Genomic DNA, 16,291 nt, shown 5'->3' with positions numbered 1-16,291 from the left:
CTTTACACTACGTACGCCTGGAAGACATGAGAGACATTTTGCTAGACGAAAAGGAAAATAATGTAGACGCATTTTTAAAATCCTGTTATTGAAGTACGTGTGGGTAAGAATAAGTTCACTGCGGTTTTAGATTCTGGGAGCCCAATGAATGTTATTAGTGAATCAGTTTTTCGTATATGTGTAAGAACTATTGCTTGTCCTGTGTTACCTGTTTCTAAAACTACAATTCGAGGAGCTATTTCTGGAAAAAGTGTGGAAGTCAAACAACAGACCAACCTAAATTTCATTTGTCAAGGATACGAATTTTCTGCTGATTTTATTATTGTTCCGTTACTCAGTACACAAATTATATTAGGTATGGAGTTTCTTAACACACATAAGGCAATTTTGAACTTTAAAGAAGGAAGTGTGAATTTGACTGTTGCCGGAATGCCGAAATGTTTGAAATTTTTCGAGTCTTTAACAAGATCTGAATCAGATACAAAATGTTTAAGGTTTCTTACTTCTGATGTTTTCGCTGAGCATTAAGACGACAATGTGTTCATTCATGACAACGACAATAGATCCAGAGACGCGATGGATGATATAATTAACAGCGAAGAATTAATTAATGAAAAGGTTAAGAAAGCTGAAGTGCCAGATGAAGTTGCAAGAGAAGAACTGCACCAAATTTTGACTTCACATGCTACAGTACTTAGTCATCACACAGGAACTATACAAGGCTTACAATATTTATTTAAAGTGAAAGAACACACACCATTTCGGGGGAAAACGTACGCTATTCCTTTGGCTTACAGAGACAAGGTTAAGAGTGAACTGCAATACATGTTAGATCAAGGCATTATTGAGCCAGCAGTCAGTCCTTATACCAGCCCATTACACGTCGTTCTTAAAAAGAATGGGTCAATTCGTTTGGTTCTGGATTCCAGAAAGATAAATAATATCATCATTCCTGAAACTGACCGTCCACAAAATTTAGATGAACTTCTTCAACATTTCCATGGAATTAAATTTTTATCCACGATTGCTATGCGCGCAAGTTTTTGGCAATTAGAACTCCACGCTGATTGTAGGAAATACACTGCCTTTTTAGCCTTTGGTAACTGTTACCAGTTTCGGAAATTACCGTTTGGACTTACCGTATCTTCAGCAGCATTCATTCGTAGTTTAAACGAAATTTTACCTGTTTATCTTCGTGACAATATTACTTCATATGTTGACGATATTCTTATTGCTAAACGTTCTTGGAGTGAGGACAACAAAATTTTGGATTCATTATTACGTATTTTTGCAAGAGTTGGAATTACAGTGAACTTGGAAAAATCTGAATTTGGTCGTTCTCAGGTCAAATTCCTTGGTCATATTATTTCTACAGAAGGTATTCTTCCTGATCCAGAGAAACTAGACGCTATTCGTAATTATGCTGTTCCTACTACAAAACGTGATGTTCGTAGTTTCCTTGGTGTCTGTAATTTTCTTAGACGCTTTGTTAGATTGGACGATTTGGCCACACCTCGTTTATGTGAACTATCCGGAAAGAATTCCAATTGGTGTTGGGATGAGGAAGCTCAGTCAGAATTTGAACAACTTCGTGATGCTTTAGTTGCTGCTCCACTTCTTTCACATCCGGATTTATCTAAATATTTTTGTTTGGCGACGGACTCATCATACAAAGGCCTAGGTGCACACTTATTTCAAGAGAGAAAAGAAGACGGCATTGTAGTACAGAAAACTATTGCATTTGGATGTCGTGTTCTCTCTAAATCAGAAAAGAATTATTCGATTACGGAACTTGAAGCCTTGGCTGTTGTATGGGCTTTCACAAAATTTCGCATATTTTTGTATGGCAGACATACTAAGGTTTACACCGATCATCGAGCTCTGGAATTTCTTATGTCAACAAAATTAACTCATGGAAGATTGTCACGATGAGCGCTGTATCTACAGGAATTTGATTTTAGTATTGTTTACATACAGGGTTCTTCAAATATTATTGCTGATGCTTTATCACGTGCGCCTATGGGTTTGAAACAAAGTGCTGAAGAGGACTGCAAAGAAAACAATTATTGTTTGATGTATATTCAAGGTGTTGCGTTTGAGAATTTTATTTCGTCTTCGCTCCAGGACATCGCTAAGGAGCAAAATAAGGATCCAATCTGGAAGGACATTAAGGAGAAGTGGAGGAGAAAGGAAAGCGTAGAGATCAGACAGTATTATTTAGTTCGCAATGATATTCTTTTTAAACGAAAATCGGTCGACAACTCTGTTTGGTTAGTTTGTATTCCTGATGAGTGGGTCAATAAATTGATTTGGTACACACATTTCAGTTATGCACACTTTGGTCCCAGAAAATGCTTTCATAAATTACGAGAAAATTGCTACTTCAGTAATATGGAAAAACGTATTCGATCTGTTCTTGCCAAATGCAAATTATGTCAAAAGGCTAAGCCGCCAACTATTTCTCACAGAGCACCGTTGTTTCCTATCATTCCAGGGAAATTAAAGGAGATGGCTGCAGTCGATTTGTTCGGTCCCGTGGTTCGTTCTACTAATGGTTTTGCATACATTTTGGTAGCAGTGGAATTGACATCAAAATATGTGTGTTTTACACCTTTACGCAAAGCAACAGCTCGTTCAGTTTCAGATGCTTTCATCAAACATTTTCTTAAAGAAGTGGGTCATGTTGATAAGGTTATATCAGATAATGGATCTCAGTTTCGCTCTAAAATTTGGCTTCGTACTCTACGGTGTCGTAAGATTAAACCAATTTTCATTTCACTTTTTCACCCTCAATCTAACGCTTCAGAGCGATGGATGAAGGAAATCAATAAATTGTGTCGACTTTATTGTCATCAGAATCACAGAACTTGGGATCAGTATCTTCATATTTTTCAAAACATTCTGAATGAACTCCCTAATGATTCAACTTCTTTACCGTCGAAATTGATATTAAAAAATAAAGCACCGACAAATCGCATTTCTGAAATCGTTCCTTTTCCGCCTACACGGAAACTGCGGCATTCTGAAGTTGTGAAACTGGCTCTGCAAAATATTGCATCTGCAGCTGCTAGAAGAGAGAAATCAGCTAAACGTCCTGGTCGTTTAAAAACTTTGTCAGTTGGTCAAAAGGTGTTAATCAAGTCTCACCGTTTTCTCACAAAGGGAAAGGCTTGTGTCGCAAATTTTTTCTGCTTTATAACGGTCCGTATAGAGTTCGCAAAATTATTCATGATAACACTGTCGAAGTAGAAACTCTTAAATCTCGGCGCTCTAAGGGAATACATCATATATCGAACGTTAAAATTTTTGTGGAATGACATACTTTCGAGAAACCAACAGTTATACGTAAACATGCAGAGAATATAAGGATACCGCGCCGTGTTCCGGCGGCGGCACATACTCAAAGCAACAGTCAAGTCTGCGCGCCGCACAAGGCAGTCACTGACCGTAAACAATTTCTTCCTACGTCACGCGTACCTACAGCTGATCGAGCGCTCAGTGCGAATGCACTGACAGCCGTAAACAAATACACAGTTTAATTTCTCCGATTAAATTCAGTATAAAGCTATAGTGACTTGATAAATTATGTTATTAACGTTCAGTATTTTTCAGGATACGGTTGTATAAAATATTTAAGAACTTCAGGTAAATTCTGTGTGTGTCGAATGTTAAGAGGACTTGCTATCGAGAAAATTTCAGGAAGAATGTAATTTCGAAGAAGAAAGTAATAAACTAAAAAGGTAACTATTAATTAAGTTTATTTTTCAGGTAACATATTTTCCCTTATGTACGTACTTTAGACGTAATTTGCTGTTCGCGATTACGTGATTTATACTTTGTGTTAACTGATTTTGACAATGATTGATTAATGAACAGGGTTGTTACTTGTGTATATTATGCATCGCTTGGCTGCTATGCTTTTTCACTGATGTCACATTTTTTTTATTATGTGCCTGCTGTGCTTATTTATTTAAATTATAATTGTCACCTGATTAAATGTGCTGATGTGGTTATGTATGTAGGTTACACTTTGTGATTTATCTGCTTGCGCCTTCATGTTTACTTATTAAGATTACATATGAACATTTATTTGCTTATGCTGATATGATGCTAATGACCTGTTTATTATGTAAGATAACATATTTGCTGCTTTGCGTATGGATTGCATATTTACACATTTCTGTTTTGTTGTCATGACTACTCTTTAATTTGGTATATAGAAATGCTGATATACTGTGCACGAACATAGAGTTTAGGTCACGCTATGGTATTAATTATAGATTGTTTGCTTGGCAGAGCCTCGTGGTAGGAATTGTGCTGCATCCACTTGTTGACATTATGTTCTCTACTGGTATATTGTCTCGCTATTGCATGTTTTGCTTACGCTCAGTGCTTTATATTTTAAGATAAGAAAATGAACTGCCATGAGCTGGAGCTTTTATGGAAGCTGTATAAATTTATGCTAGTAGAAAAGAAGCTAACGACATGAAATACCAACACTAGGTTTAGACCATTGACAGTTATTACACTGCATTCTTCGTGAGCAATTGAATTAGTAAGTGACACTCGACACAAGAAATACTCCACATGTTTGCTTCTGTTTTGCCATGACTCTTAAGGTGGTGTACACACTGTGAATTATTACTATCATTCACACTCTGTACTCGTACTTACTTACTGAAAGTTATTCAAACTAAAGGCTGTTAGAGGTCGTGTATGCATTTCTTTTATTTTATGATGGACAAGGTAACCAAAATGTATTTTATAATTCATAATGAGTAGAAGATTTGCGTCAGATGGATTACACAGAGGTTGTGTGTGGACATTGTGTCTTCGGATTGTATGGGATGATGAATTGAAGTTTCCACTAGGATTTTGTCTGTACTTGTTCGAGGAGACTGACTAGAGGAAAGAGTTGTTATGGAAGTGAAATGATATTGATGATAAGGTTTATATGCATCGACGTATGAGGTATTATTGAGGTATTGAGATTGTGTGAAGTTGACGATTATTGCAGTTTTGGTGGACAAGAGGTAAGGTAAATGATATTGATGATAAGGTTTATATGTATCGACGTAAGAGGTATTATTGAAGTATTAAGATTATGTGATGCTGATGATTATTGGAGTTTTAGTGGATAAGAGGTGAAGTAAGTGAGGAGCATTTTTTTTTTTTTTGTTGGTTTATATGGAACAAGGAGGATGAAAATGGCAGACTAGAACACTAAAGTAGAAGGAAGATTGTCTACACACACACTTTGTTAAATCAATAAGCAGTATATACTTTTTTTGAAGAGAGGAAGTAATTGCATATCTTGGCACACTGACAGTTGTTCAGCAACCGTACATTTTGATTTGGCTTGGCAAACATTGGTCTTGACATGATGATTATGATGTTGACTAACTATTATTGACTGTTATATATTGCTGCCACTACTACTTGATACACATGTCGAACATCAAATCTTTGACAGAATTGCATTTACACAGTTAACACTATTCAATTACACAGTAGTACTTAAAGTGGATGAAAGGTGAGTGAGTGTGTTTTGTGTGTTTTCCTTTCCTAATCCCAAATAATTGGTACCGACCTATATCCTAAATATTATTTTTCTTGTTTGTTGTGGCCTGCACTGACACCCATAAATATTATAGGTTTACTGATATTTGTGTATTTGTAATATTTAATATGACAATTATCTGATATCATTTGTGTGTTTATTATAATCTGTATGTTTAGTGTAAGAGCATTGATGATAATTTTGTAAAAGCAATTGTGTGTGCATTCAAACTGTTGTTCGTGCTTGCACCTGTTCAACATTACTGGGTGCCACTGTTGGAACTGCTCAACCAGTGATGAGATGTCACTTGTTGCTGTCTGCACCTGTTCAACATTGCTGGGTGCCACTGATGGAACTGCTTCTACTGACATAATGTCACTTGTTGGTGTCTGCACCTGTTCAACATTGCTAGGTGCCACTGATGGAACTGCCTCTACTGAAATAATGTCACTTGTTGCTGTCTGCACCTACTCAACATTACTGGGTGCCACTGATGGACTGCTTCTGCTGAAATTATGTCACTTGTTGGTGTCCGCACCTGTTCAACATTACTGGGTGCCATTAATGGACTGCTTCTACTGACATAATGTCACTTGTTGGTGTCTACACCTGTCAACATTACTGGGTGCCACTGATGGACTGCTTCTACTGAAATGATGTCACTTGTTGGTGTCTGCACCGGTTCAACATTGCTGGGTGCCACTGATGGAACTGCTTATACTGAAATGATGTCACTTGGTGTCTGCACCTGCTCAACATTACTGGGTGTCACTGATGGAACTACTTCTACTGAAATAATGTCACTTGTCGGTGTCTGCACCTGTTCAACATTACTGGGTGCCACTGTTGGAACTGCTTCTACTCAAATGATGTTACTTCTTGCTGTTTGCACCTGTTGACCATTGCTGGTTACTACTGCTGGAACTGTCAACTACTTGTTTATTAAAATATTGAAAGGGTTTTATGTGAATATTTGTAAGAACTGATTTTTTGTGTGTTTACTGTTTATAAGATGTTATGAGACTCTTATCTGAACCTATTCGTCATGGCTGACGCTATTGATTGAATTGTTTAACCACATGATACTTATGTAGACTATTATGTAAAATCACATGTATGCAAGTTTTTGTATTCCTTACTGTATTTTATATATTAGGTTATTGAAGGGTCAGTGCAAAGCCAAAATTTATTTAGTTATGTGATATTTAGTTATTGATATTACTTTTTAATTTTTGTCTGTATTTTTTGGACGAATTTGGTGGTATTTTCACCACCAATGCTGGCAAAAATACCATCAAATTCTGGCCCGTGGAGGAGGGGCATATGAAAGGTGGCTACACTGAGTCACAGCGCCAGAGATTGAGCCAAAGAGTATTATTCAGCCGCCTCCACTGGCAGTGCTTATTGAGAAGTAGCAGTAGGCAGTTCTTGTCGAGAAGTCATGGTGGAGAGTACTATTGAGATGTTGCAGTAGCGAGTCGTAGTTGAGAAGTTGCGGTAGTGAGTGCTTGTTCAGAATTTGTAGTATTGTTTTGATGGGCTAGACACTAGATGTTATTGGATTGGGGATGCTGTAATGATCAGAGTGTGCTTTTCGTCAATATATATGAAGGTAAAAAATTCCGGTTTTTTTTTCATTATTTCAATGTCTTAAACAATAATGCCTCTTGGTCACAGGTTCAGTCAACAAAGCATCTGGCTCGTGTTCTTATATTAGACTGCATCTCTGGTTTCTATGTGCAATTATAGTATTTCTGGTTTTTTTTTAGTTACTTCAGCACAAATGGTGTTTAAAATATCTGGTCTTATTGAGGAAGAACCGTGCCAGATGTGTACGTTGAATCACCCTTCCACACACAGAACAGCTACACTTGTGTTTTGTTGTTTCCTAGGTTTTACAGTTGCTTGGGGACTTAATTAATTAATTGTGTTAACGGAAGTTTTCTTTCATTCTTTGTTGTTATTCTATGCAGTCAGATTGCATACTAATACCAGTCAGGGCCAACCGTTTACGAGACTGCGTAACCGGACAGTCAGCTACTAAAATTAAAAATTATTTGCATTCATTATATAAATAAGCCCCCATGCAAGTTTCTACATGTCGCCACTCCAGACTTTATTGTGGTTCAACATAAAGCCTACTTGGCAGAGAAGGAATGCCATCTTAAATGTGAATTTCAGACCACACTGCCATTATATCTTCTTCACTTGGTGTAGTCAGAAGAGAATGGAATCTTTCTCTTCCTATCTAAAATCATTGATAGAAGTGGGAATCGAACCCAGACCATAGATATAAGAACCTAACATCAGTCGAACATACCACCAAACCCTCTTTTCTATGACTCATTTTTCTATCGTTGCGCCACACTGGATGAGAATTCTGACACACAGGCTCCCTGTAGTAAATTGCAGTGTGTTCAATAAATTCGTTTACTTGGTTGACCGAATCACCATGAACTAGCTGCCTCGGCTACCCAGTGCATACATTCGACTCTATTTTGTAATCACCGAAATAAAATCACGTAACTGCCACCTACACAGAACTGCCAACAGTGTAGGATGCAGACATTTAAATAGGAAGTGTTCCTTTCCACTTGAGCTATTCTATTGCGCTATCTGTTTGTAAAAAACGTCGTGCAGCGCAAAAGAAAAGCTCTAACTGTTTCTCTCAGAAGTCTAGACCCGGCCATTTGCATTATGTGGCAGCGCTGTGGTATGCAGAAGTTCTGGAGGAATTGTTGTTCAGCTCTGGAGCGGCTGTAGCTATGTGTTAGCTAGTAGCGTAATGGTAAGTGTCGTGCACCGTAGATAAGACGTCGCGAGTTCGGATACATTTACTACTAAATTTTTTTAAAACGCAATTCTGCTGTCTACTGAAGTTACCAATCTAATGGAACTTCGAACATAATTCCCTTCACTTCTCAACCCAAAATAGTCGCATGAGGAAAAAGGGCTAACTTCTGTGACATTTTGTTCTTTTCAGTTTTAATAGACAGCCAGGTAGCAGATGCATCTCGAAGCTTTTGTATTATGTATGGGGAGTGGGCATCGTGCCCAAATAGTCAGAAAAGTATTTTCTACATTATCTGTCGTGTGGTAGTGGCATTTTATTCTTCTTCAAACATTGTTTGACAGCTTTAACTCAGAACAAGGTGTCTACATGCATGTAATCAATAAACTGCATGTGCATCGTCAGACTGTTATAGATAACAACAGAGAATTAGCATATATCGTTGATGATTAATTTCGCTCTCATGTTTACTATTGTTTCAACAACACTAAAGGAAACCTTACGAAAACTGTGCACTGTGTTATAAGAAATGAAATAAAACTACCCACAATAACCTTACGACGAAAGTCTGTTTTAATAAAACTGAGTATCTGTACACAAGCATGCCTCTACCGACACGAATTAGTAACATACTACTGACTTACATTTTGATTGGGTCTGTGTTTAATTGGTATGCTGTGTCATACTCAAGAGGTATGCAAATGTGGCATTTGATAAATGTAGTTATAGAAATCCAAAATTTGCTTGTCAGCAGCGGAAAGAGGCGTTACCTGTTGTGCAGCATTGTAAGTTTTTCACCATTGCACTATGAGTCGAAAGTATTTTCTTGCGATTTCCTTATTGATGTTTGATCTGACTGCTTGTAGCTCTTTCACAGAAGGGGAAGAACGTTGGAGTCACTGAGACTGGAACTGCGAAACATAACAGACGCTTTTTCACAGGTCAGCACGTTACCGCAGAGCTGGCGAACAGGTATGTGTGTGAGCTTCCTCTTACGAGGCCAATAGTGGCTAGAACTCATAAACCGCTATTTAAAGGACGAGAGTCGAAAGTATTTTCTTGCGATTTCCTTATTGATGTTTGATCTGACTGCTTGTAGCTCTTTCACAGAAGGGGAAGAACGTTGGAGTCACTGAGACTGGAACTGCGAAACATAACAGACGCTTTTTCACAGGTCAGCACGTTACCGCAGAGCTGGCGAACAGGTATGTGTGTGAGCTTCCTCTTACGAGGCCAATAGTGGCTAGAACTCATAAACCGCTATTTAAAGGACGAGATTAGTTACGATTTCCACCTGCAACGACTTTCCTGGGCTGAAAACCGTAAGTTTACAATCTTTTGTCACACCTCAAGCGATAATAACTGAGATTATTCAATGGAAATGACAAGTAAAATCAAGTGAACTTTAAGGCTGAATTCCGTGCACACAAGGAAGTAACTCGTCGATCACAGAGTTCCCAAACGTACGTTGCCTTGTTGCCAAATCTCAGTTACAGTGTCAGCAGGAAGAAGACGAACCGATGTGATCCTACAGCGGGCTGGGAAGTGACCATAGCTGGTGTCTCCAAGTCGCAGCTGCTACGGCCTGGAATACGTAATGCGACTGATTCGCTTTTCTGTAACTAGGTTTAGGGACTGGAGTGTAGTTACTAAAAATACTCAGAATTGACTGCAAGCTAAGCATCATAAATCAGTAACTCTCATAGTTGTTTTTATATTCCTTTCGCAAGTGTACTCAAAACTAAGAAACTCATTCACAGGCGTTTTTGTGCCTCGCAGATAGTCGAGCACAACAAACAAATAAAAAAAATAATGTGTGTGTGTGTGTGTGTGTGACACACACAGAGAGAGAGTGTGTGTAAAAAATTGTTGTAAAGAAATAGAATCATGGTATGTAAAGAAATCTTTCATTTAAAATGACATGTTCCACATCATTACGAAATGTCGTATTCATGATCTATGGAACAAGAATTAATCTAATCTAATCTAATCATACTGATGACTAGCCATGAAGAGTCATGAATTACCGAAATATTTGCCAATACCAGCAACCAAATCTAAACTTGAAAATAAAAGACGATAATTTTTGTAATAAACCGGGACCCCTATCAAGACCCTTTCGTCCCTGTTAGCTAACCACGAAAGATGTCTGATATACCTCCATTCTGAAGTAACTAAGTGTGCATGCATTTAAAGATGAAGTGCAAGATGTGAAGTTCTGTGACGGAGATACGAACCCAACACGTAATCGGATTGTTAACTAAGAAAAATCAAATGTTACTTATCGGTTTTTCTTACGACCTGCTAGGTGTTTGAATCTAAAGTAAGAATACAAAGTTTTGTGCCCAAGCGACAATCGAACTGCACACCTACGGTGCATCCACAAATATAGCTTAAGTATCAGTTGCTTACTCACCAACACTAAGATGTGTGCGTGTTTGACCAGAAATAACGACACCTATAGCGATTGTTGGCAACACGTGAACAGACATTAAAAATGCATGTTAATTTTCACTCGCAGGTGGGTGTGCACTTGGTAGGACTTGAAATGAAATTACGAATATTTTTGTACTGGATCCTTTGGAGGAGACCTAGAGAAGATTGCAGTCTTGGGAAAAGGAACGAAATGATTGAAGTATACTGTTCTGAGAGATTCAGATACTCGAAAGAGGAGATACGAATTCGAATCACAGTCCAGCACCAAATTTTTCAACGTCCTCCACTGTGAAGTGTGAAGTTACCGGATAATTCGATTATTACTATCATTTTATTCATACCGCTACTGGAACACTCGTGCTTGAAGATCATTTAATGCCTTTTGGTCAATATAGAAGTAGTTTCCCAAGAACAGGTTCTTTCCTTGTCAACGGAATCCTTTTCATGTTAATATCAAACATCAGCAGTTACTCGTAGATTACATTAAAACTAAAGTAACAGATGAAGGCGCTACTTGATAACAAAAACGCGCTGCCTTTCTTGATTTACTTGCGCATAGAAATGGCTGTCGAATACTGCCATACCAAAAGGCAAGAGATCTTACTGCCTTCCGATATACGTCGCTGTCAGTTCTTCCATGTGATATGGTCGATACTCAGTTTTATTAAAACAGACTTTCGTCGTAAGGTTATTGTGGGTAGTTTTATTTCATTTCTTATAATACAGTGCACAGTTTTCGTAAGGTTTCCTTTAGTGTTGTTGAAACATTAGTAAACATGAGAGCGAAATTAATCATCAACGATATATGCTAATTCTCTGTTGTTATCTATAACAGTCTGACGATGCACATGCAGTTTATTGATTACATGCATGTAGACACCTTGTTCTGAGTTAAAGCTGTCAAACAATGTTTGAAGAAGAATAAAATGACACTACCACACTACAGATAATGTAGAAAATACTTTTCTGACTATTTGGGCACGATGCCCTCTCCCCATGCATAATACAAAAGCTTCGAGATGCATCTGCTACCTGGCTGTCTATTAAAACTGAAAAGAACAAAATGTCACAGAAGTTAGCCCTTTTTCCTCATGCGACTATTTTGGGTTGAGAAGTGAAGGGAATTATGTTCGAAGTTCCATTAGATTGGTAACTTCAGTAGACAGCAGAATTGCGTTTTAAAAAAATTTAGTAGTAAATGTATCCGAACTCGCGACATCTTATCTACGGTGCACGACACTTACCATTACGCTACCAGCTGACACATAGCTACAACCGCTCCAGAGCTGAACAATAATTCCTCCAGAACTTCTGCATACCACAGCGCTGCCAGATAATGCAAATGGCCGGGTCTAGACTTCTGAGAGAAACAGTTAGAGCTTTTCTTTTGCGCTGCACGACGTTTTTTACAAACAGATAGCGCAATAGAATAGCTCAAGTGGAAAGGAACGCTTCCTATTTAAATGTCTGCATCCTACACTGTTGGCAGTTCTGTGTAGGTGGCAGTTACGTGATTTTATTTCGGTGATTACAAAATAGAGTCGAATGTATGCACTGGGTAGCCGAGGCAGCTAGTTCATGGTGATTCGGTCAACCAAGTAAACGAATTTACTGAACACGCTGCAATTTACTACAGGGAGCCTGTGTGTCAGAATTCTCATCCAGTGTGGCGCAACGATAGAAAAATGAGTCATAGAAAAGAGGGTTTGGTGGTATGTTCGACTGATGTTAGGTTCTTATACCTATGGTCTGGGTTCAATTCCCACTTCTATGAATGATTTTAGATAGGAGGAGAAAGATTCCATTCTCTTCTGACTACACCAAGTGAAGAAGATATAATGGCAGTGTGGTCTGAAATTCACATATATGATGGCATTCCTTATCTGCCAAGTAGGCGTTATGTTGAACCACAATAAAGTCTGGAGTGGCAACATGTAGAAACTCTATCACCAGTAACCTTTCTTATACTAGTTATTTATTCCTAGTGTCGAAGCAAACGCTATGTAGAGTCACAGGACACTTATTCCATCTTTTATCTGAGTTTCTGTATGTCGATAAAATTGGTTCTGAACTGAGAATGCGACTCAGACCGCTCTTAACGCGGAATTTGATCTCTTCGTGGCAACACAGCTCGGCTACAATTTGTTGTTTGTTCAAAACTGCCGATTCCTCAACATCTCCACATATTACGTGTGAATGGGTTCGAATCCTGGCCGGCACTAAAGATTTCATTATGTATTATCAAGCTCTAGCATGAGAACACCTATCTGCTGGTGGATAATAATTTTGATTTTTAATGTTTTTTCATTCGTTGTCAACACTAACGATATCTAACGTTTTTAACTCCCAGTGGGACACAGAACTATTTGCGAGATCACTGTAAGTTCAAGATGTTATTCCGAGCTGCTGGTGGAGAAAAATTCGGTAGCTGACGTCTCTTTGTGTGTAGTCAACAACGATATGTGTGGGGCTCTATTCCCAGTGAGCACTGAACTCTTCGTCATATTATTTATAGTTCAAACATGCTCACATGTCGCTGCTGGTGCAACAAACCCATATTTAACGTTCGTTTTCTCTAGAATATAACAACGATAGGTGCCGGGTTGGAGTCCTGGGAAGGAAAAAATTAATGTTTCTTCTCGTCATTTCAGTTAAAACATCTAGCTACTGCCGAGAAAATCCGATATGTCACAGTTGGTTATGCTTCGATATCAATCCAATTAGATTCTGGGTTCGAATCCCCGTCCAACACAAAGCTTTACCTCACGGCATTTCAAGTAAGTTACTTGTGAAGTTACTTGTGAAGAAGCAATATTTAACATCTCTCGTAGTTCGTTAACAGGGACAAGAGATGCTGGGGAGGAATTCGCGTCCGTTAAAAATGTTTGTGTTATGTAATTTAAAGTTGATATTTGCTAACTCATACTGTCTAAAATCGAGGTATATCACTCTCTGTATGCCTAATCAGGAATGACTGTTAGTTTGCGTCAGTCACGAAATCTTTGCTTATTTTGCATTGCCTAGGTTTGAATCCATACGCAGAACGAGACGGTTCGTCGTGTCATTTGAAGTTCATACATATTCTCAACTAGCTGCTCGTGGATAACTTAAATTTTTAATATAATTTTGTGTTAAATAATAAGTACTGTATGATACTTTGACGATAAAATCATAAATACGACGAACTCACAACGTGCATTACCTATCTGACATAGTAATGAGAGTGGCAACATTTCAAGTATGTAATTTATTGTAAGAAATGTGAGATTACAAGCCTTAACGACACTCTTATCTGTGATAAGGTGTTCCTTGATATTTGTAGCATAGTGGTATTACTTTACATCACGAGTTACTGCGATACAGAGCAGTGTTTTCTAGTGGTGACTTGCTGGAACCATTTTCAATAGCCAAACGACTGTACCAAGAAGCGATTAGAGGACCTGCTAGACAGCCGCGTTATGCCGGTTGCATGCGAATCAGGCGAAATGCAGTTCAGGTCGTTCGGATAGTTTTGAGCATGACTGTACATCAATGGAAAGACTCAATCAATATCTCCATTGCGCGATAACAATGGTCATGCTGCTAATGGCAGTGCCACCAAAGGTGAGTTACTAAGTTAGATTTTTCGAAATTCCTTCACCATGCGGGACGAAGAAAATAATCCAGATTTCGACCAAGAACAACTGACAACACGACTAACTCAGAAATAGATATTCTGGGTGTAACAGAGCAGCCTAAATCATTTAATACAGGTAAGGCCTCCAGACCTGAGTTTATACCGCTCAGGTTCCTTTCGGAGTATGCTGATGCAATAGCTTCATATGTGGCTATCATATACAACTGATCGCTCGTTGAGACATTCTTACTTAAAACCGGAAAGCTGTATAGGCCGCACCAATATCCAGAAAGAAATAACAGTAATCCGCTGAACTACAGAGCCACATCGCTAACATAGATTTGAGGTAGGATTTTGGAACATACACTGTGTTCCAACATTATGAATTATCTCGAAGTGAACGATATATTGACAGACAGCCAACACGGATTCAGAGAATTTGTGAAACATAACTAGATATTTATTCTCACGAAGTAATGAGTGCTGTTGACAAGGGATGTCAAACTGATTCCAGATTTTTAGCTTTCCAGAAGGCTTTTGACACCATACCTGACAAGTTATCTCTAATAAACTATTGTCTCAGTTGTGCGATTGGATTCGTCATTTCCTGTCAGAAAGATCGTAGTTCGTAGTGACTAAAGGAAAGACATCAAATAAACAAGAAGTAATATCTTTCGTTTGCCAAGGAAGTGTTGTAGGTCCTCTGCTGTTCCTGATCTACATAAACGATTTAGGAAGCAATCTTAGTAGCACTTTTACAATGTTTTCAGATGATGGTGTCATTCACCGTCTTATAAAGTCACTAAACGATCAAAACAAATTGCAAAACGCTTCAGACAAGATATCTGTATGATGCAAATAGTGGCAATGGAGTCTTAAATAATGAAAAGTGTGAAGTCATCAACATGAATACCAAAAGAAAACCGCTAAATTTCTGTTACATGATAAATCACACAAATATACAGGCTGTAAATTCAAGTAAGTATTTAGAGATTACTCACACTCCGTCTTCAGGCCACGAGTGGCCTACCGGGACTATTCGACCGCCGTGTCATCCTCAGTCGAAGATGTCGATAGGAGGGGCGTGGGGTCAGCACACCGCTCTCCCGGTCATTATGATGGTATTCTTGACCGAAGCCGCTACTATTCGGTCGAGTAGCTACTCAATTGGCGTCACGAGGCTGAGTGCACCCCGAAAAATGGCAACAGCGCATGGCGGCCTGGATGGTCACCCATCCGAGTGCCGACCACGCCCGACAGCGCTTAACTTCGGTGATCTCACGGAAACCGGTGTATCCACCGCGGCAAGGCCGTTGCCGTTTAGAGACTACAGTTAGGGAAATGTTAAGTCGGAACGATGACATACATAATGTTACGGGAAAGCAAACCAAAGACTGCGATTTATTGGCGGAACGCTGAGAAAACCCAACGGGACTACTGAAGAGACTGGCTACAGTACGCTTGTACGTCCTTTTTTGGAGTTGTTCTGGCGCAACCACAAGCGCCGGAACCGAGATGAGCAATGCGAGACCAGAGAAGGCGGTGAAAGGACATCGGCCAGTGGTGCACGGGAAAAGACCGCACCGCGACAGGGACGTCCTCAGGCCGAAGTGAATGTAAGCGCCGCTCCGGCCGCTCAGATCAGCACACGCACGCGCGCACGCACGCAATCACGCACGCCGCTGCCCGACTTGCTGCGGCTCACTTCGCTACCGTCGCTCGCGCACTCCGACGTCACCAGCCCAACGCAAGGGACAGCAGCTCGCAGCCGCACTGGAGCTTCTCATCGCTGCGGTGGGGAGCGACAGCGGCCGCCGACGACAGCCTGAGCGCCCTCAGCGGAAACGCGAGGGCGTGCAGTGCTACAGGTGCCAGCACCTGGGGCGCA

General features: G+C 39.4%; 1 protein-coding gene and 1 pseudogene across 4 annotated transcripts in view; one reads left to right on the top strand and one right to left on the bottom strand.

Moving 5' to 3' along the window:
- The window catches only part of LOC126416625 (cytochrome P450 4C1-like), a 267,648-nt gene that overhangs the window by 65,548 nt on the left and 185,809 nt on the right, over positions 1–16,291 (top strand). The window lies entirely within an intron of this gene.
- Positions 15,604–15,721, bottom strand: LOC126417417 (5S ribosomal RNA; annotated as a pseudogene).

Source organism: Schistocerca serialis, chromosome 8 (assembly GCF_023864345.2).
Source record: "Schistocerca serialis cubense isolate TAMUIC-IGC-003099 chromosome 8, iqSchSeri2.2, whole genome shotgun sequence".
Classification (NCBI taxonomy): Eukaryota; Metazoa; Arthropoda; class Insecta; order Orthoptera; family Acrididae; genus Schistocerca; species Schistocerca serialis.
Note: the sequence above shows the minus strand (reverse complement) of the source record. Positions and strands in the feature narration are given on the sequence as shown.